Genomic DNA, 25,043 nt, shown 5'->3' on the forward strand with positions numbered 1-25,043 from the left:
TGTGAAGCAGCCAGAAGGGGAAGAGGAATGAGATAAAAATTCACAAGCTGAATAGGATAACATGTTGACATAAGGTTTTCTGGGTTTGGTACCGCATCATAATGTAAAAACTACTGCTGCTGGAGAGAAACCAACGTCTCGGTCACGATTGCAGCGGCCTTCTTCTTAGAAGGCCGCTGCAATCGTGGCCGAAACGTTGGTTTTTCTCCAGCAGTAGTAGTTTTTACATTATTACGTGGTACCAAACCCAGAAAACTTTTATGTCGACTGACTGACCGCGGAAGCCTACGCAAGGATGACATGTTATTTGAGTGATTACAAAATCGAGTCAAATTTATAAATAACTTGGTAGTATGACGTTTTTATCGCCTCTTTCCTGGATACACACACTTATTCGGTCGAGGAAAGGTGTCATAAAGCTGCTGCATCGTCTGCTGAGGCGAGCTATCCAACTGGTCCTTGACAAGAGAGAAACTGGCTCTGGCACGGTGACGATATCCGAGCTCGTTATACACATGGTATATCGAGGACAGATCTGGAAGTACATCAACATTACGCAGACAGTTCACGGAGACACGAGTTATATGTGAACGAATATTGTCCAGCCGAAAAATGACACTACTACACCGACGTAAAAGAAAAAGAAACACGTGAAGGCGCAGGTTGTCTGTCAAGTACTACTGTGCCGTCAGAGTTCCAACAACCGCTGCCAGTCATGACCTTAAGACATACCCACTGGCTTCCCATGCCATGACGCCATAAATAACAAGGCTATGCCTCTCCAAAACTGTAAGAGAATGGGACGTCTCCCCACGTGCCACCATTCTCGCCAACGACGTTCATCCTAGATAGAGCAGAAGTGCGATTTATCGCTGAACACAATGCTACAACATCACCAGTCAATGCTTCCCTGTTACGGCACTTCTCCAAACGCAGCCGAGCTGCCCAGTAATAGCATCCTACGCCTGGAATGCTAATTCCCTAGTCCGGCTGCTGGTCTCCAAAAAATGGTTCAATTGGCTCTGAGCACTACGGGGCTTAACTTCTGAGGTCATCAGTCCACTAGAACGTAGAACTACTTAAACCTAACTAACCTAAGGACATCACACACATCCATGCCTGAGGCAGGATTCGAACCTGCGACCGTAACGGTCACGCAGTTCCAGACTGTAGCGCCTAGAACCACTCGGTCACTCCGGCCGGCTGCTGGTCTCCATTTAATGGTACGGGATAACGCGAAATGTTGAAGGGAGTCCATTAGTTGTTCTCGGATGGAAGGAGCAGATTGCGTTTCACGATACGCCTATCTCACCTCTGGAATGGTCTGACTTGATCGGACGTAACCTTGACGACGAGCTACGTGCCCTCAAGGTCCCATGCAGTCGAGCATCGGGCCACTGTCACATGCGAATGCCCCACGATTCGACCAGTTAGCCAATTCGAAACTCCCAATGAAGCCCTTTTCGAACCTCGTCAGGTGCTGATAATGCTTATTCTCACGAGTATGCGGCATCATCTCACCGGACATTACATTCCGTCAATATCTGGCGCTTTTCATACCACTTACATACCCTTCAAAGGTCAGTAACAACACTAAACACGAACAACATCAATGCACTGGTGGCCATTCGACGGGCCACATAGTATTCCAAATCCAATTAGTTACAAGACCCCGATGTTGCGTATGTGTACAAAATGACACTAATATCCCACCATATCTTTAGGCGCTTCACTTTTATCACGCACTGTATTAAAATATTGAAAGGAATACAAACTCAACAAATGCCCTCATACCAGGAAGACAGAACAAAGCTGACGGTCGATGGAGCGCGTCGACCGTGCCTAACTCACGACGCCCGGTTTGCTCTCCTCTCACTTCAGATGTGGAAGGAGCAGAACACAGACGGAGCGCTTTTCAAGCCTTTGGAACTTCCTTTGAGGTCGTATTCCTTCCAGACATTTTCTATTGTTGGTAGTAGCTTCGAGGATATATTATGAATGGGAAGACAGATAGTTACTACGAACAATTTACTGAAGATTTTTCTCATAGGAATCGATGGCAAACCAACGAGTTACAACAAAAGTTTAGGCATACGTGTCGACGTCACAAGCAGGAGGTGAAGTAGAAAGTACGAGGGTCGTCTAATAAGTAAATTTCCTTATTTTATTTCTCTGCGCAAGTTACTGTGCCCATGAAATGTGAGGACTGGTGACTTCTACTGGTATGTACTGACAATGCATACAGCAGTATCTTGTCAGTATGCTGCCAGTCATTATGGAGCAACCACTACAGAGTGTGTCCGCTCGTGAGATGCGCTCCGCCGTTGATCTCCATCGTGTGTTAACCTCTGTGTATAGGGAACGCTGTACAACCGTTCGAATGGTTCGACGTTGGCGTGTACAGTTTGTGCAACGGCGCGAAAATGTACGTGGCGGACGGCGCACAGGAAGGCCAAATATAGCGACACGCGATGATGCTATTATTGAATTCACCATGTCGTGAATGAAGATAGTCGCGTTACCAGTAACGGCACCCTAATGCGGCTACCTTCTGGAATGACAATTGGACGCCCAGTCATCACAAAGATCGTGACAGACCGCCCACTTCCGCAAATACTGTGCAAGATGGGTGCCATATTTGCTGACTGATATCTACAAGCAGAAACGGATGTATTCGTGCAGAATGTGTCTGGAAATGTGTCATACAGAGGGAGGTATACTCTTCAAACGGTTATCACCGGGGATGAGACTTGGGCCCATCATCGACTCTTAAGACAAAACTTCAGGGCAAAGCATTAAAGAAACCTGGAGAAAGCGCCCTCAGAAAAAGGGAGAAAGGTATAGCAACCATATTTCATTGACTACATGCCTCGCAACATCACAATCAATGCCGATATATACTGTAACGTCTTGAGGAATTTACTTCTATCAAATGAAAGCGTGCTGAACTTCTGTCTCGCAAAGTTCTCTTCCTAGGTGACAATGATCGGATTCACACTGCTCGAACTACCGAGGAATAGGTCGGAAGATTCAACCTGGAAATGTTCTCGCATCCTCCATACTCACCAGAACGTTCCCTCAATGATTTCTACTAGTTTTCCCAACTCAAAGGTCATCTTGAAGGAAGGCACTGCAACACCAATGATGAAGTCATATCAACAATGAACAGCTGGTTACTAACACGGGAGCCGACCTACTACAACACTGGTTTATAGAAAAGTGCTGGATATTCGTTGGCACAAGTGGAGGTGCTTCAGTACGTCTCCCCAACGCATTGCACACGTGATCGGTTTAAGTACGGGCAACGGGCAAACTACTCCATTCATCGAACCTCTTCTCGTTCCGAACTTGCGCTGTTCGAAGCGGTCGCGGATTGTCATACTTAAAAAAAATGTAGTCAGAGCCAAATACACCCCTGAGAAGACACGTATGGGAAGGAGCACAACGTCATAATATCGTTAACCGCTGTGTGTGACTTGTTCAAAGGTTAGGAGATTGTGCCACCTCACTCCTACAACACCAAGACGATCGTTTTCGACAATGTTCCTCGTTACAGTACATTCCTACCTCTCATCATATGAGGATACGTCCAACATTGTCAAACACGATGGTTTTGATGGTGAAGATGTTGTGGTGTGGTTCAAATGGTTCAAATGGCTCTGAGCACTATGTGACTTAACTTCTGAGGTCATCAGTCCCCTAGAACTTAGAACTACTTAAACCTAACTAACCTAAGCACATCACACACATCCATGCCCGAGCCAGGATTCCAACATGTGACCGTAGCGGTCTCGCGGTTCCAGACTGTAGCGCCTTGAACCGCTCGGCCACTCCGGCCAGCTGTTGTGGTGTGGGAAGGCATAATGTTGCATGGGCGTAATGACCCCAAATCTTTGAACAAGGCACACCTACCGTTCATTGCCGCTAACACTCTACTGCTTTTCCGTGTGCGCCTTTTAGGGGTGTGTTCCGCCCTGACGTCATTTTTAGGGTTCCGTACCTCATTCGGCAAAATAGTATACTTTATGGGATAACTTAATTGTCCATCCGTCTGTTAGTACCACTTTTTCGTAGGAATGGGTAGACGTATCAAGTTGAAATTTATGTCACATACTAAGATCTACGATGCCTTAAGCTACTGAGTAGATGAAATAAAAAGACATGGCGATTTTTTTACACTCATTACAAACTAGAGGGTATTTCTCGCTGACGTAGGGTCATTAAATTTGGCAAGAAGCTAGGTTTCACAGTACAACTACAGGAAAAGTCCGAAAATTATTAATTTGTCTATTCTATCACTTTTTTGCCATTACAAACTTACATTGCTTGCTTGTTTTGTCACAAATATGGGAATCACTGTAGGGGCTTTATCTGCTTTGCAGTAATAGGTAGAGTGATTCACGAGGAAGGCTCGTGTATAGAATTTTCAAGTGTTTCGTGCTAATTGGCTGAGATACGATGACGTGTAGTCCCCTGCCATCGTGAAAACGATCCCTTTGCCATCTAGCGGTGATAGGCATGGAAATGGAAATGCCGTGTGGGTAGAGCCTCCCGTAGGGCGAACCGTTCGCCTGGTGCAAGTCTATCGAGTTGACGCCACTTCGGCGACTTGCTTGTCGATGAGGATGAAATGATGATAAGGACAACACAATACCCAGATCCTGAGAGGACAAAGTCTCCGACCCAGCCGGGAGTCGAACTCGGGCCTTTAGGTATGACATTCTGTCGCGCTGACCACTCAGCTACCAAGGGCGGACGGTGATGGGCATAAGGCCGCCTGATTACCGCACCACACTGGCACTAGCATCAGTAATGTTTCAAAGCAAAGCAATACTGGTAATTCGTTTCATGATTGCACTTCCATTATTTGGATGAGGTTCCGGTATCCCATAAAATACTCATTGAAGTGTTCAACAAAACAATTCGACATTTTCATAACAATAATAGCCCAGTGGGCGCCCGTACCGTCTTCTTCACTGGAGACTTCCGTCAAATTTTACCACTAATCGCAACAGGGACGAGTGCAGACGAAGTCAACGAATCTGCAATGGCCAGTTTGCGCAGCGTGATGATATAGCTTCAAAATTTAACAAATTAAATGAAAAGTTAGAATAGCGAATGCGAAATTACACAAGAAGTTTAAACTTAAAACTTGAAATTAAAACTTGTTGCCAAATATTGGAATTCCTGGTGCTCTTATTTTGCCAGCGTCGAAACCGATAACAGGTAAAAATTGTCACGATTCTCGATTCCAGGGTTGTTAGAACTCAGCATGTACATAATTAAGTTTCTATTAAGCTCGCAGCACGAGTCCTACCCTCGCTATTTCAGTTTGTAATTACGGCAATCCGTGACCGCTTTGCACATCGGAGTATTTCTTGGAACGAAAGGATATTCGGCGGATGAATTGGGTCTCCCCGTCTTCTCGACATAAATCCCATCGAGAACGTGCCGTATGCGTTGGCAAGACGTTTCGAAGCACATCCATATGCACCAACGACCACGCACCAGTTGTCAGCCTCACTGGTGGACGAATGGAACGCCTTGCCGCAAGAGGTCCCTATCAACCTTGTGGCCAGTATGGGAGTACAGTCCAGAGCACTCATCTCTGTCCGTGACGACCACACACCCTATTTAAGAACCATGTCCCCTCTTTTCTAATGTCCAGGTTGTTGTGTCTAGGAATCCTGCATACACGTTTCAATAGACAAACAATTAAGCACCTCATATTAATGAATTTTATTACAAGACAAGTACAAATACTTAACTTTGATCTGAGAATCCTTGTAGTCCTTTATACATGATCATCAACAAGTGCAGTTACACAGATATGTTGCAAGCAAAGGGCGACATACAAAACAAGCAGCCTTCTTCAGAATAGACACACACAAGTAGCACTTCTGGTCCTAGCGACCGCTTCTAACAAAAGTCTGTCAACTGAACTGACTGCTGTTCTCTAACTATGCTACGTACAGATTGCTAATGATAGAGGCGACGATGCGTTGGCTAGCGAAGTGGCTAACGTTGAAGCTGCTGTCGGAGTGGTTGCCAGCAGTCGGGTGCAGCGCTTATATCGTCTTCACCTAGGGAGCACTGCTGTAGCGTTGTCGTCCTGGAAGGAGGTCGGTCAGTGTGCGACTGGCTGACGTCTTCTCACAGCCTTTTCTTCTCATTCGTTCCCGACTGGCGTGCCGGTGCGGTCTTTACGCCATAACACAGTGGACCAGCATTAATTGGTGCGTCTTTAGTGTAATCGTTTTCTACGAATGAAAGTGTTATTTCTATTCGACTCATGCGTATTTCTTTCAGGTTCTGTGTTATACTGTAGCAGTTCTTTCTATGTATGGTCCACGTTTCACAGAGCTGTGTTGCTTGGCAGTGACATACGATGCGACACTTGCTCTCGCCCATACGTTCGCATATCAGTCTATAATAATAATAATAATCATAATTATAATTATTAGTATTGTTACTATTATTCGTGTTAATGCTCTATTTGACCACAGATAACTGCTTTTTAAGAGTTTTGTCTTAGCTTTACTCTGTGCCCATGTTATTTTCATTCTCTCATAAAGGGTTCGTTTGCTATCCTCAAACTTAGTTGTCTCACTCTTCTATATTTTTCTATTTCTTACTTTTCATTCATTTATTTCTCTTTTTAGTCAGACCTACTGCCCAGTTATGAATTATGCACGTAAACGTTTTTATGTTTGGTTTATGAAGTGGTGTTCTTTTACATCTACTACGACTTCCTTACAGTCTTACAATCAGTCTAGTTAATCTGGTTGGTTACATTCTCTTAATATTCCCCCATAATTATTGCACGTTCACGTTGAACGTTGGAGGTGGTCACATTAATGTGACTCGACTGTGTATAATCTTACAATATAGGCTTAACCCTTTAGCAGAAGTATTACAGTAAGAAATTATGCGTATGTCTTATGACATCTGGGCAACGGCCTTTCCGCAGTGGATACACCGGTTCCCGTCAGATCACCGAAGTTAAGCGCTGCCGGGCGTGACCGACACTTGGATGGGTGACCATCCGGGCTGCCATGTGCTGTTGCCATTTTTCGGGGCGCACTCAGCCTCGTGATGCCAACTGAGGAACTACTCGACCGAACAGTAGCGGATCCGGTCAAAGAAAACCATAGTAACGACCAGGAGAACGGTGTGCTGACAACACGCCCCTCCTATCCGCATCCTCAACTGAGGATGACACGGCGGTCGAATGGTCCCGACGGGCCACTCGTGGCCTGATGACGGAGTGCCTTATGACAGCTATTCTTGGGTACCATGTGCACACATACATGTAGTTTGTTTTCCTCGGCAAGATGGCATCTACAAGGAGGACAATGCTATGTGTCACACAAATCGCATTTATACAGCAATTTATTGCGAAAGATCATTAGAAAAGTAAAATACATAAATTACGGTGCATAGGTCTTACGAAAAATAAAAATTCCACAGGTCACGCACAGAAATGGAGGAACGGAGAATTGTGATTTCAGGGAATAATGTCAATTGACTATATGTAAAATGGTTCAAATAGGGAGTAAATTAAATGGAATAGATTATTATATTCAAACAATACAAATCCGTTAAAATGTTTCGATGGCGCAACTCTAGTTTCCCACTGAGGATATGCACTGGCAGACGCTTTTTCGAGAATGTTGAGATTAATGATCTTAATACGTTTTGCTCTTGTTTAAGTACTGAGGCGAGAAGTCATCGGATAGCGATGTGCACCTATACAGATGGCTGTAGTATTGCCTACACAAGGATATACCTTTTCTAAAGGGCAGTACGTTGGCACAGCTGTCATTTGTACTCAGTATTTCATGTTAAGAGGCTTCCCACATGAATACGGTCGCATAATGATAGTTAAAAGACTTTGAACGCCAAATGGTAGGTGAAGCTAGACACACGGTACATTCTGTTTCGGAAATCGTTAGGGAATTCAACATTCCGAGATCCTAAGTGTCACGAATGTGCCGACAGCACCAGATTTCAGGCAATACTTTGCGCCACAGACAACGCAGTGGCTGATGACCTTCACTTAATGACGGAGAGCAACAGCATTTGCGTAGAATTGTCTACATCTGCATGACTTCTCTGCAATTCACATTTAAGTGCTTGGCAGAGGGTTCATCGAACCACAATCATACTATCTCTCTACCATTCCACTCCCGAACAGCGCGCGGGAAAAACGAACACTTAAACATTTCTGTTCGAGCTCTGATTTCTCTTATTTTATTTTGATGATCATTCCTACCTATGTGGGCTGGGCTCAACAAAATATTTTCGCATACGGAAGAGAAAGTTGGTGACTGGTATTTCGTAAATAGATCTCACCGAGACGAAAAACGTCTTTGCTTTAATGACTTCCATCCCAACTCGCGTATCATATCTGCCACACTCTCTCCCCTACTACGTGATAGCACAAAAAGAGCTGCCCTTTTTTGCACCCTTTCGATATCCTCCCACCTGGTAAGGACCCCACACCGCGCAGCAGTATTCTAACAGAGGACAAACGAGTGCAGTGTAAGCTGTCTCTTTAGTGGACTTGTTGCTTCCTCTAAGTGTCCTGCCAATAAAACGCAACCTATGGCTCGCCTTCCCCACAATATTATCTATGTGGTCTTTCCAACTGAAGTTGTTCGTAATTTTAACACCCAGGTACTTAGTTGAATTGACAGCCTTGAGAATTGTACTATATCTAGTAATTGAATTCCAACGGATTTCTTTTGGAACTCATATGGATCACCTCACACTTTTCGTTATTTAGCGTCAACTGCCACTTACCACACCATACAGCAATCTTTTCTAAATCGCTTTGCAACTGAAACTGGTCTTCGGATGACCTTACTAGACGGTAAATTACAGCATCATCTGCGAACAACCTAAGAGAACTGCTCATACTGTCACTCAGGTCATTTATATAGATCAGGAACAGCAGAGGTCCCAGGACGCTTCCCTGGGGAACACCTGATATCACTTCAGTGATACTATGAACTGCGACCTTCCTGACAGGAAATCACGAATCCAGTCGCACAACTGAGACGATACCCCATAGGCCTGCAGCTTGATTAGAAGTCGCTTGTGAGGAACGGTGTCAAAAGCTTCCCGGAAATCCAGAAATACGGAATCAACCTGAGATACCCTGTCGATAGCGGCCATTACTTCGTGCGTTGCACAAGAACGATGTTTTCTGAAGCCATGCTGATTACGCATCAATAGATCGTTCCCTTCGAGATGATTCATAATGTTTGAATACTGTATATGCTCCAAAACCCTACTGCAAACCGACGTCAATGATATACGTCTGTAGTTCGATGGATTACTCCTACTACCCTTCTTAAACACAGGTGCGACCTGCACAATTTTCCAATCTGTAGGTACAGATCTATCGGTGAGCGAGCAGTTGTATATGATTGCTAAGTAGGGAGCTATTGTATCAGCGTAATCTGAAAGGAACCTAATCGGTATACAATCTGGACCTGAAGACTTGCCCGTATCAAGCGATTTGAGTTGCTTCGCAACCCCTAAGGTATCTACTTCTAAGAAACTCATGCTAGCTGCTGTTCGTGTTTCAAATTCTGTAATATTCCATTCGTCTTCCCTGGTGAAGGAATTTCGGAAAACTGCGTTCAATAACTCCGCTTTAGCGGCACAGTCGTCGGTAACACTACCATCGGCACTGCGCAGCGAAGGTATTGACTGCGTCTTGCCGCTTGTTTACTTTACATACGACCAGAATTTCTTCGGATTTTCTACAAAATTTCGAGACAATGTTTCGTTGTGGAACCTATTAAAGGCATCTCGTATTGAAGTCCGTGCCAAATTTCGCGCGTCTGTAAATTTTAGCCAATCTTCGGGGTCAGTGCTTACAGACAAGCAACACAGCGCGAAATAACCGCAGAAATCAAGGTGGGACGTACGAAGAACGTTTCGGTTAGGACAGTGCAGCGAAATTTAGCGTTAGTGCGCTATGGCCGCAACCACCGCTGTGAGCGCTTGTTTTTCAGCGACACGACATCGTCTGCAGCACCTCGACTCGTGACCATTTCGGTTGGACCCTAAACGACTGCAAAACCGTGGCCTGGTCAGATGAGTCCCGATTTCAGTTGGTAAGTACCGATGACAGGGTTCGAGTGTGGCGCAGACCACACGAAGCTACATACCCATGTCGTCAACAAGGCACTTTGCAAGCAGGTGGTGGCTCCATAATGGTGTGAGTGTTGCTTACATGAAATGGACTGAGTCCTCGTTATATTGAGCTACTTGGAGACAATTTGCCACCATTCAGGAACTTCATGTTCCCAAAGAACAATGGAATTTTTATGGATGAAAATGCACCATGTCATTGGGCCACAGTTGTTCATGGTTGGTTCCAAGAGCATTCCGGACAATTCGAGCGAATGATTTGGCCACCCATATCGCTCGACATGCAACTCATCGAACTTTACGGGACGTAATGGAGAGGTCAGTTTCTGCACAAAATACTGCACCGGCAGCACTTTCGCAATTGTGGAAGGCTATAGAGCCAGCGTGGCTCAGTACCTCTGCGGGGTACTTCCGACGACTTGTTGAGTCCATACCACGTCGCGTTTGAGCACTACGCTATATATATATATATATATATATATATATATATATATATATATATATATATATATATAATGTGTGTGTGTGTGTGTGTGTGTGTGTGTGTGTGTGTGTGGATCTATCCCTGAAGTTATGGCTCTAGCGCCATGAATTAGTTGAACGATAAATAAATGAAGCGATCTTTTTCATCATGATGTTTATTACTTTTCCTTTTTTAGATTTATTCACTGTCTCTGTTTCTATTTAAAATGAGTATTTCTGCGCCATAAAATGCATTCTGATTTAGTAACTGTGTTCTATTTTTATTAATTTAAAAAATTAAAGAAATAAAGTGAAAAGTAAAACTGCATCGTTGCAGCATCAAAGGACAGGTGGTGTACGAGTAGTTACACAACAGAGCCACACAGCACCGGCTCCAGTAAACTGTGAGGCGGCTTCCCAACGTAGCCGCTCTTCTGACGTCACGCTTCTGCCGCTGCCTCTATCCCCGTTAGGCTGCGCAGGCCGCGTATCGGAAAATGAAAGCGCTTCGCACATACTGATTAATCAGCTAGTTAATTAAACTTGACTAATGGACTGAAGCTGTTTCTGCGTGAAACAAGCGCACAGATTATTCCCCGCTAACATGTGTGTAGATAATTTTTTACCTGCTACCTCCAACCTCGTCGAACTTCAAACCGTATTTCTGTAACAATTTGTATGTTCAGTAAAAAACAGATTCCAGCAAAAACGAGAGAACTGTTTCATGCTAGAAGCTGCCGGTAGGGCGTGCTGGAAATATTCGCCACGCAGTACCATCCCACCTGAGGTATTTGGAGCGTGATCACTTGGCGAGATCCTGCCAGGGTCTAGAAACGAACTAGAGATTAATTGATTTATTGACTCAGTATCACAACTTTAGTGATTCAAATGGCTGATGATCATGTAATTCTAACTGCATTCCCCACGCTTTGCTGTGACTCGGACTGCTTAAATAGGAAAGAAAGAGAAGACTACGCACACGTTTCGTATATGTATTTGAATTGGGTATACGTCCTCGTCTCTTTTCTTCCCTGTCTCTGTCCGTTCCCCCCTCCCCCTTTCTTTGTCCATCTCTTCCTACTTCCCTCTTTCTGTGTCCATCTTCTCCTGCCGCCTCTTTCTGCCCATATCCTAGTTCCCGTTTTCTGCGTCCATTTCCTCCCACCCCCGTGTAACGTTTATTACAGTAACATATCATGTAAAAACTTGAAGTAAATTGGAAAGGTCGGACTTGAGAATTTTGGTAACAACTTTTTGCTTTCATATATTACATAGAAATGTATTTATGTTTCACATGTATTAAAATATTCATATATTGCGGAAATAGGTATCTAAAAACATGCTCGTATTGGAATTCAACGTTGTATCAAAATATCAAAGCAATCGGTCAAGAAGTCTCGGAGATTAACAGTTTTGAAAAAACCAATATTCGATTTTCTAATGTTTCACTTTTTATATCATATATATTACGTATTATATTGCATACATACCAGATGGCGTTCCAGTAGGTACAAAAGACAACTGAGAACTCGAATGCAACGTTATTCCAAAATTTCAAACTAATCTTTCGAGAACTTTCGAAGGTTTGAGATTATGAAGAAACGAACATGAACGATTGTACTTGTATACAGAACTTAGATGTTCCTAATCACAAATCCCCGAAAGTTTTTTACCGAAAGCTTTGAAATTTTGTGACAACGTACCACTGGAATACACAAGAGTTTCTGGACTTTTGGATTTCATAATCTACTGGATTCGATTTTGAAGTGTGTCCATAAAGTTATGCAGGTACATGACGTACAGATTAAGCCATTAGTTAAGGATTTCATTGTGCAATTGCAACAAACTGCGGGGACGTTGAGGTCGGCATTTTACCCGCTTTTCCAACGTGTCCCACATATTTTCTATGGCGTGTCAAATCAGGTAATGTTGCAGGCCAATCAGATGTAATAGGATGGAGGAGGCGGGGGGGTGTTCAGAAAACCAATTACATATTCTTCTTGCCCGATGAACTCTGCTGTTGTCTTGAAAAATGAGAGTACCAACAGCATACACATCATACAGATGTTGAGTGAATGACATCATCCGATCATACAGAATGTTTAATCGGTGGTACATTAATGAGCTAGCCTAATTAATGATAAAAAATACCCTGAAACATCAATGTCTCACCCCCAGCTTGCACCTGCTCTTGCACACATTCAGTATCAAATTCTTCATTTGGCCATCGGTGAGCTCGACGACGTGCACCATTTTAATATATGATTCGTCAGACCACTTTACGTTCCGGCAGTCAGCTTTGCGTGCCTGTATGGGCAATGGCCTCTTGTGAGATGACCGACTCCAAATGTTGATTGCCTGCAGTTACCGTTGCAAAATTTTGTCGCTGACAGGGTGGGGGATGGACTTTCACACACTGCCTACAGCATTGGGGGTTTAAAAGCGATTTTCATTCACAAGCCGTGAAACGCGTCTCCTGTCCCTCTTAGTCCAGATACTTTTTTAGACAACAATTTGGCGTCGTGTTTTGTAATTACTGTTGTTACACCACTACTTGTAGACACGCTGAACAGTCCGTCTAGAAACACCAACAAATCCTGCAACGTCATACACCGTATAGCCATGAGTGTGGCCAAATATAATTGCACCTTTCTATAGTCCGCCCCTGGTAGCTGAGTGGTCAGTGCGACGGAATGTCATGCCAAACTGCCTGGGTTCGATTCCCACGCAGTGGTAACCGTTTCTGACTTTGACAGTCCTCCTTATTTTGTCGCATATCGTTATTCGGTCTACGGACACAGTTTCATTTGGTGAAACAGATGTAAACAGATGACGTTAGCTCGTGGGATAATTCACCAGACCGGATACAGTGGGAATTACGAACTTAACTTGCACGACCCAAAACGAAGCGAATAGTAGATGTAAATACTGCAGCAAAGGGCGGGGGGAGGGGGGGAGGGTGGGGATGCAGAGAACAGAGAGCGTTATTCACGGGGTCTGCACCTGTTTGTTTTAAACGTGCGTGTCAATACTGCTCAGCTGCTAACACTGCGGAGAGTTATCGCGCGATTTTGGTGGGCCACCACTACATTTGCTCAAAATCCATCACGAGTGCTTCTCCCTGCACTGTGACGTCATTGCTAACTTGTAACATTGTTATGCGCCACCGTTGTTCATTCCAGTTGAGTACTAGAATGTCAGAGGGAGCTAACACACACAGACAAGGGACTGTATTTTTCTTTCTTTTTAGTTCTTCTGTTTCCGCTTAAACGTGTTTCAATATTTTCCCTTTATTTTTGTGTGGAATAGCGAGTTAAGAGTTGCGCGATATAACATATAGTTTTGGAATTGTGTCATTATATTCATAATATCGTAAATATACAGGTTGATTCACAGTTCCTAATACAGTCTTAAAGGCGTTGTAGATGGGATCTAGTACAATAAGTTTTTGTAAGGAAATCGTGCCCAGAAATGTACCGTTTGAATTTAAAATAAGTTTGAAGGTCGGATCACTTTCTTATCTCGCACTTCACATTTCGCACTCCAGTTGGGAAGAGGACGTTGTCGTCAGTTCCTGTTGTAATTATGACACCACGTACAAATTTTGTGAGTGTACAACAACATTAGTGAGGAAACGGTACGTTCGTAAGTAGGGGAATGGACTGTGGTGATCCATGAAAGCGCGGCACTGTCCAATTTGAAGCGGACGTCTACCATCGTGTAGCGGAGAATCCGATAATGAGCACTTCAAATAACGCGCATATCACAGGCTTCTGTATTGTACACAGAGATAAGAGTCCTTTGTCACCGCTGGATATGTACGACGAAGCGGGTGATTGGAAAGTCATACGATATGCAAACTTATTTTCCATCCAAACAATATGTTTCTGGACATGCCTTTCTTTTCAAAATGTTTATATCCTCTTTGTAAAGTATTCGGTCGACAGTCTGTCCTGCAGGGACAATTTCTTTATGCAAGATACACTACAGTGAAGAAAGCGAATCAGCATTATTTTGGTCTTTGATTTCCTGATTCGAGCCTTTTTTCGGCCGAGGATATATCCTCATTTTGTCGCTTTGTTTCAGGATCGTACTCAAAAATCCAGGATTCACCACCTGTGGACACATACAGTGGATAGGAAAAATGATGTGAACAGTGGTAGTAATGGGATGGTTGTGTCTGACGGTCAACTACGCAGGTAAGGCACATGTCGAGCTGGATTGTACTTGATCCGTACGGATTAGGGGTCAGTGAAGATTGTTTACGAGTAGGGCACACTTCGTATTTGCATTCAGAGGCCGAGGTCGATGTGCCATGAAAGACTTATCAGACTCCCAAAGAGGGCAATTGTGGGGTCCCGATTAGCTGGAGCATCAGTAACCAAGGCACTCGGTCCGGGTTTACGTCTGGAGAGCGCCAAAAGAAGCCTACTGTCCTGACTGATTCATTGCAACGGTTAAGATTGAAGATGGAAGTGTGATGATGCGGGCAGGCATATCACGGTACTCTCCCGGTCTCATAAGCCGTTACAGCCAACGATTACGTGAAGTACAGGATGATCAAAAAGTCAGTATAAATTTGAAAACTTAATAAACCACGGAATAATGCAGATAGAAAGGTAAAAATTGACACACATGCTTGGAATGACATGGGGTTTTATTAGAACAAAAAAGAAGTTCACAAAATCTCCGTCAGATGGCGCTGGTCAGCAAAACTGCTACCGTGACGGGTGAGAGGTACGCCGATATGTTACAGAATCGCATCATTCCCAGCTTGGCTGATAAACACCTGCTCGAACGTACGATGTTTATGCAGGATGGCGCTTCACCCCATATTGCTAGACGCGTGAAAGCTCTCAGGCGTGTGTCGTTTCGTGATGATCGTGTGCTTAGCCGCCACTTTCGTCATGCTTGGCCTCCCAGGTCCCCACACCTCAGTCCGTGCTATTATTGGCTTTGGGGTTACCTGAAGTCGCAAGTGTATCGTGATCGACCGACATCTCTAAGGATGCTGAAAGACAACATCCGACGCACAGATATTGGTGAGGAATGATGAACAGATTGAGTATTTCCTGTAAAGAGCATCATCTTTGCTTTGTCTTACTTTGTTATGCTAAATATTGCTATTCTGATCAGATGAAGCGCCATCTGTCGGACATTTTTTGAACTTTTGTATTTTTTTGGTTCTAATAAAACCCCATATCATTCCAAGCATGTGTGTCAATTTGTACCTATCTACATTATTCCGTGGTTTATTCAGTTTTCAAATTTATACTGACTTTATCACCCTGTATTTAGGTGACCACGTATACCCCATGATTCAAATGTTGTTCCCCAACAATAATACCGTATTTCAGGACGATAATGCACCCATTCACACAGCCAGGACATTACAATAATGGTATGAGGAGCATCTATCTGAACTGCAGCGTCTTCCCTAGCTAGCACAGTCCCAAAGTCCCGGGGCGTTACCGAACCCTTGTGGGCGGTGTTGGAGCGCAAACTCCGGAGCAGATTTACACCTCCCCCGTCAGCAGACTTCCACCACCACAGTAACTACAGGAGTTAGAAGTGTTTCTGATAGAAGAGTGGCATAACATTCCGCTGGAGACTATAGAATCATTATATGCCGATATTACAAGAAGAATCGCAGCTTTATTACGGACAAAAGGGGTATCCAATCCCTTATTAATAAAACCATTCCCAAGTAAGTACAGGTATCCACATTGTTTTGACTATCTCCTGTAACTGAATCCTTCAGTGTCATTAGCAATCGTCTCAAGAATATGAACGCACACTTTACTTCGAGTGCCCTCGTGCTGAGTTGCGAGGTTCCTCGGCATCATGTTGTCACAAAGTTTTCGCATGTGCAAATCTTTGGTCAAAATCTGATAGGTCACCTATCAGCCTTATTGTCTGTGGTTGGTCTGGACTCGCAACAGCACGCTTAATTTCAACGTTTCCCCACTTTTTTAAGCTGAAGGTCTCCATGAGCGAGGTTCATCTCCAACGTGTTCTCGGCCTTCCAAAACATTTTTGTGCCAGAGGAAAACTAGGCCTACTCAAAGGTCACACTCACGGAGGATTTCCCAAGTTTAACACAACAATTGATTCCATAACGTTGCTTTAAATTTCGCTCTTCCATTTCCGACACATAACAAAAACATCACTAAAGGTTCTCTCAAAAATCACGTGTTGACTGCACGAAACTGAATTCGGTATGAGCATCTGGAAGGGATGAAGACAACGGTCTACACAAGTAGATCGGCATACTTTTTTAAGTCTCATTGCTTTTCTCGTTTGACTCTAATAACTTTAAAAAAGGGCACGCTAGAGGACATTGAAACATCCAAATAATCCTAATACACACATACGGAGACCAATGGTTTCCCCGATGCGTCGTATTAAAACAGAGTATATGGACAGTTGGACACCTTGTAACTGAGGCCCTGGGGATCCAAACTCCAGATATGAAGACAAATACGTTACAAGTCTTCCAGATGGCTATTAGCTTGCTTCCTCACAGATACACACAAATTCACAAATCTCAGGCGCGTTCCGAATGGACTGAGAACCTTCCAGAATGGTATCCCAGAGTTCATCGACACCATCAATAGGTGTTGAATACACCAAAACTTGTAAGTATCCTCAGACAAAAAGTTCAAGTTAGGAAACGTGCGGGGCCGTGAATTCGCGAAGCACGAACTATACACTTGTTGCCGAAGATTTGTCACACACTCCCGAACAGCTACGTAGAAGTGTGCCTGTGCACCATCATGCATGTATCGCACACGCGATCTTTCATCGTAAGGAACATCATTCAAAGAGTCGATTAGCATGTGTTGCAGGACATGTAGGTACACACGACCATTAAGCCGACCCGGTAAGAAATGTGGTCATATCAACCGATCACCTACTGAAAGGCCAAGGGGAAATCCTCGCTGACGTGCTGTTTCAATAGTAGGATTTGGTTTCTCCTAAGCACAAATGTATGTGCTGTGGATGTTCAGAATACCGTCTCTAAAGAACACTTGCATGAGGAATTGCGGAATGTGCCCACATTGTGTAAAGATTCCTTGGCAGAAGTTATCCCGGGCTGGAAAGTCAACTACAGGAGGCCTTGCACAGTTTGTGCATTGTATGGGTACAACTGCCCCTCTCGTAATTTAGGGAAACTACTTACTTATAATTTTAAGCAGTAGCTATGTTCGTTTAAACCTCCTTGTACTAGGTAATTTCTTCGTTACTGCTCTATCACTAACCAGGGTCCCGGGCCTTTGTCCAGTGGCTGATTGTTTCTTGAAATTACACGAAGTCTTCTCATTCTTCCTCTTCGTTGCTCACATGAGCTTATTTATTGTTTATTAACCTTTTTCCAGGTTTTACAACATCTCTTTGCCCATTTGGCTCGATTTTTAAAAGCTTATTTTCGCTCTCACGGCATTCTCTACAGCTGTACATTCCATCTTCTTCCATTGCGTCCAACTTTTCTAGAATTTAATTCCCTCTGTTATTTCCTCTTTTGAACCCTCGAGTTCTAATTAGACATCCATGACTCAGAAAATGTTGCTAGCGTTAATTTCGCAGCTGGTGCTTCTGTCGTTTAATTTGGCTACACGGCGTTACGGCAGGCACCCCTTAGAGATTTCTTTTTTCCTCTCTCTAAGTTGTGGGAGCGTTCGTCAGGATTCTGTGGAGCGAGAGTTTCATCACACATGTTTGCGCTGGGGCTCAAAAGCGATTCGCCCCAGGACCTACTAATGCGTTGTTATTAAACGAAATAGCCGGGGCCACGGGTCAGAAGCTCTGTGGACACGACAAATATTGACGGTTCTTTTGAAGTGCCACTGAATAGGAAGTCGATTGTACGTTTACTGACGTAGCGAACGCCGCGGACTGTGTTTTAAAACAATTCGAAATACTCTGCCGGCAGATGAAGTCCGCCGTGGCTTCTCTGTGTCCATGCAGTAACCAGAGGGAAGCGAGACCAAGGTGTAATGTCCCGTTGACGTCGAGGTAGTTAGCGACGGAGCACAATCTCGGACTGGGAGAGCGATTTGGAAGACAATAAACAATGTCTTATCCAAAGGAAATTTCTCGGTATTTTCTTGAAGGGATTTAGGAAATCCGTGTTTGGTGTGATGGATGTATATTTGAATCGGGGTCCTCTTTCCAAGCGCCTATGCAGTGTTTTGGCACTGGGCCCCATTACTACTGCTTCAGTGGTCAATACGGCTGGGACGTTTGCTAAAATTAAATTTCGTATCTCAAGAGCTGCAGGGCGTTAAACTAGGAGATAATTACGTAATTTGCCTTGTTTGTGGTCGAGGGCAATCCGTCGACGTCCATGGAAACCCACTGCGACGAAGCAGAGCTGCGCAGTACCTCGCCTTGGTGTTGGATCCTGGCTTAACGTGGCGCCGACTCATACAAGAGAAACGGGGCAGGGCGCAACGCAAGCGCCTCCACCCGTTACTAAAAATGTGTCAGCTTACCGCAAAGTTCTACACAAGTCGCTCCTCGACCGGCATTTTTATTTATTTGTGTAGTCTGCTATTTGATCATACTGACCACACAGCCATCTATGTATTGTCACATTTATTTACATCAATACAGGAAGTTTCAGGAGACATACTAAACACCAGAGGACAACCGAATCTTTAAACTATAGAACTCTCATGTATAAAACAGCCTCAAACTTCTGATTACAAATGAATAAATGTGTTAAATATGCGACATTCAGCATGTAAGCGAGAAAAAGTTTAGAAAATTTGGGAAATCGTGCTTAAAGTTTATTGGATTTTGCTAAGTGGTCCCATTAAGAAACGCTGGATGAATATAAACGCTCCATTTTAGGCAAAAGGTAGTTTTTCACGTATGTCGATGCTTATGACGTCGTATATCCTGAACTATGTTCGCATAATGACACAATTTTGCTGGTACATTCAGTGGTACATGTAGAAACAGCCTTCAAAGTGTGTTGCAAGTAGTGTTAGCAGTAAAAAAGTAATACATTGTGACGTCAAGCCCAATGTTGAAGTTTTATTGAATGAAGGTTGAAAATGTAGTAAACGATAAACTTGTATTGTATTGTACGTTAACCGGGAGCCCAGAAACGACGGAGAGGCTCCGTCCCCGCCGCAGCCGCAGTGATCCACAACCCCACGACGACTATCGCAGTCCACTTCACCCCTCCGCTGCCCCACAACAAACCACTCTTTCAGGGTTATTGTGCGGTTCGGCCCCCGGTGGACCCCCCAGGCAACGTCTCACACCAGACGAGTGTAACCCCTATGTTTGCGTAGTAGAGTAATGGTGGTGTACGCGTACGTGGAGAACTTGTTTGCGCAGCAATCGCCAACATAGTGTAGCTGAGGCGGAATAAGGGGAACCAGCCGGTATTCGCCGACGCAGGTTGAAAAGCGCCTAAAAACCATCCACAGACTTGCCGGCTCACCGGATCTCGATACAAGTCCGCCGGACGGATTCTTGCCGGGGACCAGGCGCTCCTTCCCACTCCGGAAAGCCGTGCGTTAGACCGCACGTCTAACCAGGCGGGCAGCGATAAACTTACTTCCTTTCTATCATATTGTGGGGGAGATGGGGGGCGGGAGGTGTTATCGATAAAAAGTTTCGTGAAAGTTTGAAATTATGTGTAAAGATTGTTGGGTGCTGACATGCTCAAATACTGGATGAATAAAGTCAGTGTATTTGCGCGCAGTCAGTTAGGCTGCCTCAAGAGAAACAAACAGTTTGTGGCTGTAATACTTATATGATTGTACTAAATTTCTAAAATAAAATTGTACTTCTTACGTAGTAGATAGAGACAGGATTTTAAATTAGGTCAATAACTACGAGAAATATTAAAAAATCAGATGTTTCTTGCCCCTGGAAACGCTATACATGAAACTTGCTAACAGCACCGGGTTCCCAATTCCGAAATAGCGATATAGGTTTTAGGGTGTTATAGTGCAGATTATTTCGAATAAAACCTCCATATGATATATGTCTAATTTTCATTGGTTACAGATATACAGTCGGTTGTAAAGTTGTGATTCAGTTTACATAATTGAATTTTTCAACTGTTTTCATGATTCTGATTTGGTGCTCAGTTCCTCTGTATGGTTTAAGCACGCCGAACATACAGGGAGGTTCCAATTTAACTTTCATTACTTCAACCAGTGTAGAGGAAAACTCTTTACCGTATGTCGGTACCCAACTTCGTAGCGATGATGCACTGTGCGCTGTAGAATTTGCGTTGTTTGTAGCGTTAGTATCACGATTTGCCGTCAGGCGTATTGACTGCTGAAGTAGGGTGAAACACAGGCTCAGTATGCATTACAGCTACTACAGCTGAAGACAGTTAATATGGTCCTGGACAAGGTGAGAAGGGCTCTACTCGTAAAGCTGTTTATCAAAACAACAGAAAGTGTGCTACAGCTCCGCCCGAGTGTTTTAAAGGAATGTGGAGAGATTATTCTTCCGCACTGGGGTTGATGAACTTGTTTCTGAAGTTCGATTTAATTAGCCGGACGATGTGACCGAGCGGTTCTAGGTGCTCCAGTCCGGAATCGGGCTGCTGCTCCTGTCGCAGGTTCGAATCCTGCCTCTGGCATGGATGTGTGTGATGCCCTTAGGTTAGTTACGTTTAAGTAGTTCTAAGTCTGGGGGACTGATGACCTCAGATGTTAAGTCCCATAGTGCTTAGAGCTATTTGAACCATTTGTTTTGCTCCTTCAAGCTGGAAACCAGAGGAACCTCTTGCAGTAATGGTAGAAGCCAGGTTTCAAAGAAGTCTAGCTAACGGGTTCGTGTAAGATGGTGCGGTAACGCAATAGGTGAATCTGCTGTCTATCATGCCACATCACACATTTACAGGTAAGTGTAACTGAAAATTAGCACTCTTCTTTAGACTTGCTTCATAGTGTATGGTTTGGTGTATCACCCAGTCACACACCTGCTTACCAGCAGACTTATCACTTTCCTGATAAAGTTGGTTATGCCCTCTTCCACATATTTCAATATGTACTTGTTAGTGGAATCTGTACGGTATATTACACTAGACTCATAGTTTAGTCCATTTAAAATGTTTTATTAAGTATGTGGCAGCTTATGAAACTGTGCTTGGTCGATTACATTCGTGTAACCGACATTTTGGCGGATTCCTTTTAATGCTCATGTGAACTACTTCACACTCTCCGTTATTTGGAGTCAGTTGTCATTTTTAGCACCGTATAGACATCTATTACCGATTATTTTGCAATTTGTTTTGATCATCTGATGATTATAAGACGGTAAACTACAGCATAATCTGCAAACAATCGAACTGCTTATATTACCTTCAAAATAGTTTATGAAGTTCAGGAAGAGCAAAGAGTCCATAACACTTCCTTGAGGAACGCCAGATATTACTTATGTTTCACTCGACGACCTTCCGTCAATTACTACGAACTGTGATCTTCCGGACACGAAATTACGAATCCAGTCTTACGACTGAGACGATGCTCTACAGCACGCAATTTAATTAGAAGTCTGGCTTGCCAGGAACGGTGTAGAAAGCCTTCTGGAAACCTAAAAATATTGGATGAATTTTGCATCTCCTACCGATAGTACTCATTAACTTGTAAGACTAATGAGCCAGTTGTGTTTGACAGAAACGATATTTTCTGAATACGTGTTACATATTTGTCAGTAAATAGGCGGTTCATAACGTTCGAGCACAGTACATGTCCCAAAATCGTTCTGAAAATCAACATTAGTGATACGGGTCTGTAATTCAGCGGATTACTACTAATTACATTCTTGGGTATTAGATTGACTTGTACAGCTTTCCACTCTTTAGGTGCGAATCTTTCGAAGAACGAGCAACTGTATATGACTGCTAAGTATGGAGCTCTTGTAATGGCATACTCTAAAGCTATTGTATCAGCATACTCTGAAAGGAACCTGACTGGCATACAATCTGGTCCGGAGGTCCTTATTTATTAATTTAAGCTGCTCCGCTACGCCAAGGATAACTACTTTTAAGTTATTCATGTTGGCAGTTGTTGTAGACTCAAATTCTGGAATATTTACTTCGTCTCCTCTGATGATGTAATTTTGGAAAACCATGTTTAGTAATGCTGCTTCAGTGACACTGTCATCATTGTTATCGCGCAATGAAGGCACTGATTGCTTCTTGCCGCTGGTGTACCTTTCATGTGTCCAGAATCTCTTTGTGTCTTCGGTCAGATTTCGAGACAGGGTTGCCCCTACAGAGTTTCGCCCGTAGAGGTGGTTGAAAGAGGGAATTTACAAATAACAGATAAACCCAAGAGATTAACAGATGGTTAGGATTTTGACTCGTGTTGTCCTCGTAGAGAGACCATGAGACGACCTTAGAGGAGCTACACGGGTCAGAGTGGAACCGACTCTAAACTTAGTCATTTGCCTTTGCTTAACGGCTTCCATGAGTGTTCGTTTGGGTTATATTCTCGGAACAGCTATCTCTGTAGCCAGTAAAAAATGGACACACGTTATTTGAAATGTTCCATTCGTGTCAGTCTATACCACCATCCTCTAAACTATTTACTATTTCTCCTTCAACCACCACCGAGCGAGGTGGCGCAGTGGTTAGCACACTGGACTCGCATTCGGGAGGACAACGGTTCAATCCCGTCTCCGGCCACCCTGATTTAGGTTTTCCGTGATTTCCCTAAATCGCTTAAGGCGAATGCCGGGATGGTTCCTTTGAAAGGGCACGGCCGATTTCCTTTCCCATCCTTCACTCACCCAAGCTTGCGCTCCGTCTCTAATGACCCCGTTGTCGACGGGACGTTAAACACTAATATCCTCGTCCTCCTCCTTCAATCACCTTCATTTTGCAGAATGCTTCTTTTATACTTGTACTACAGTTTCGTTTAAATGAATACATCAGATTTCCTTCGTAGTTAACAAACAGTCAACGGCAGTTGGTAGCTGTCTGCCATGTTCTATTAGAAAGGTAAGCAATTCTTTCTAGCGTGTGTCATGCCGTCTGCGAAAACAACATGCTTCAAGTCGCCAGTAAATACTCCATCACATTCTCAATATGGCGACCAGAAACACTTGACGCGATGCATATGAATAGGAAGTGAAATATTGTTCAATCTCATTCTTATTAACGTTGTTGTATGAGTTTTTGTTTCTTTTAAACGAAGATTTTAAGGGACTGCCAATACGTACATGAGTATAACGAAGGCCTCCTGTTATTTTACACTGATTCGATTGGAAAACTCGTTGTCTTTTATAACATAATTTCAATTTGTGACCGTCAAAAGTGAAGTGCTTGTGGTACGTTCGTACCCTCTTTTACTAATCTCACCGCATTCTTATTAAATATTATTCCTGAGTGGAGTTTTATCCACATAAATTACGCCTGTACTTTTTTCTCGAATCTGTTATTACACTGGAGTGAACACAAAGAGTGAAGGACATTTTTACCGCACGTAGACTAAGCGAGTCGCAGATGAGTGGAAACTTGTTAGGTGAGTACCTTCTATCATAGAACACTGATTCTACGGTGAAGACAGTTGTAACTTTGAGAAATTCCATGGTATAGTAGTATCTATGGAGAGAACATTCAGATGCGCAAAATAGAGTTGCTGCTAACGTACTTTGGCAGTTACACTACCATGATGCGACTTAATATATCCATAAGCGTCCTGCAGATTTGTAATGCCAGTTAATTGCTAATACAGACAGATTCCGACCAAAAATATTGGTGGTTTTGTAGATGACCTCACAGGAACCCTGATATTTTGCATTCGATGTGGGCAAAAAACCTAGGTTACGGCTTTGAAAAGTGAGACGCAAGGGAATTTTGCTTCTTTGCTACGAGTTTCACAGTTCAGATGTCGCTACTTGTTTTTGTTGTAGGGATAGAGTGTACCATCACTATTTTGTTGGTTTTGCACTGAACGTTATCGTATTGCAGAGTCTCTGTTTTAATTAATTAGACGGCGGTGGCATGCGAAGGCTTCCTAGTACGTCAAGTACAAAGTATCTTGAAAAACTTCGCATTTGGAGCTATGACATGCAGCAAATTAGCGCATTGTCATACTTTAAATATAATTTTTACGAACTAGGTTATTTCTTTTCTTAAATATACAGTACGATCATTTTAAGCATAGAAACTGAATTACTGCTGTAAAATAAGTCGAATGCTTTGAAACTGAATAAAACGAAAGTATTCAAACTGTAGTGTACAAATCTTATCTAAAGCTGAAATGTGTATGTTTGCACCGAAGTGACCTGCAACACAATCCAACATTGCTAAATTTATCCAGCACTATTCAGTTTTCGCAAAGGAAGCGAAATGTAACAGGCTCTTTTTGTAATTCTGCAAGACAATTGAATTTCTGTGTATCATGTCGTTGCGTGAGCTAGTTACATGT

At 43.5% G+C, this 25,043-nt stretch overlaps 1 protein-coding gene and 1 pseudogene across 2 annotated transcripts in view; both read left to right on the forward strand.

Annotated features, from left to right (window-relative positions):
• Positions 1 to 25,043, forward strand: part of LOC124544807 (calcium/calmodulin-dependent protein kinase kinase 1) — a 1,492,928-nt gene that overhangs the window by 1,158,062 nt on the left and 309,823 nt on the right. The window lies entirely within an intron of this gene.
• LOC124546337 lies at positions 6,952 to 7,069 on the forward strand (annotated as a pseudogene).

Source organism: Schistocerca americana, chromosome 8 (genome assembly GCF_021461395.2).
Source record: "Schistocerca americana isolate TAMUIC-IGC-003095 chromosome 8, iqSchAmer2.1, whole genome shotgun sequence".
NCBI lineage: Eukaryota > Metazoa > Arthropoda > Insecta > Orthoptera > Acrididae > Schistocerca > Schistocerca americana.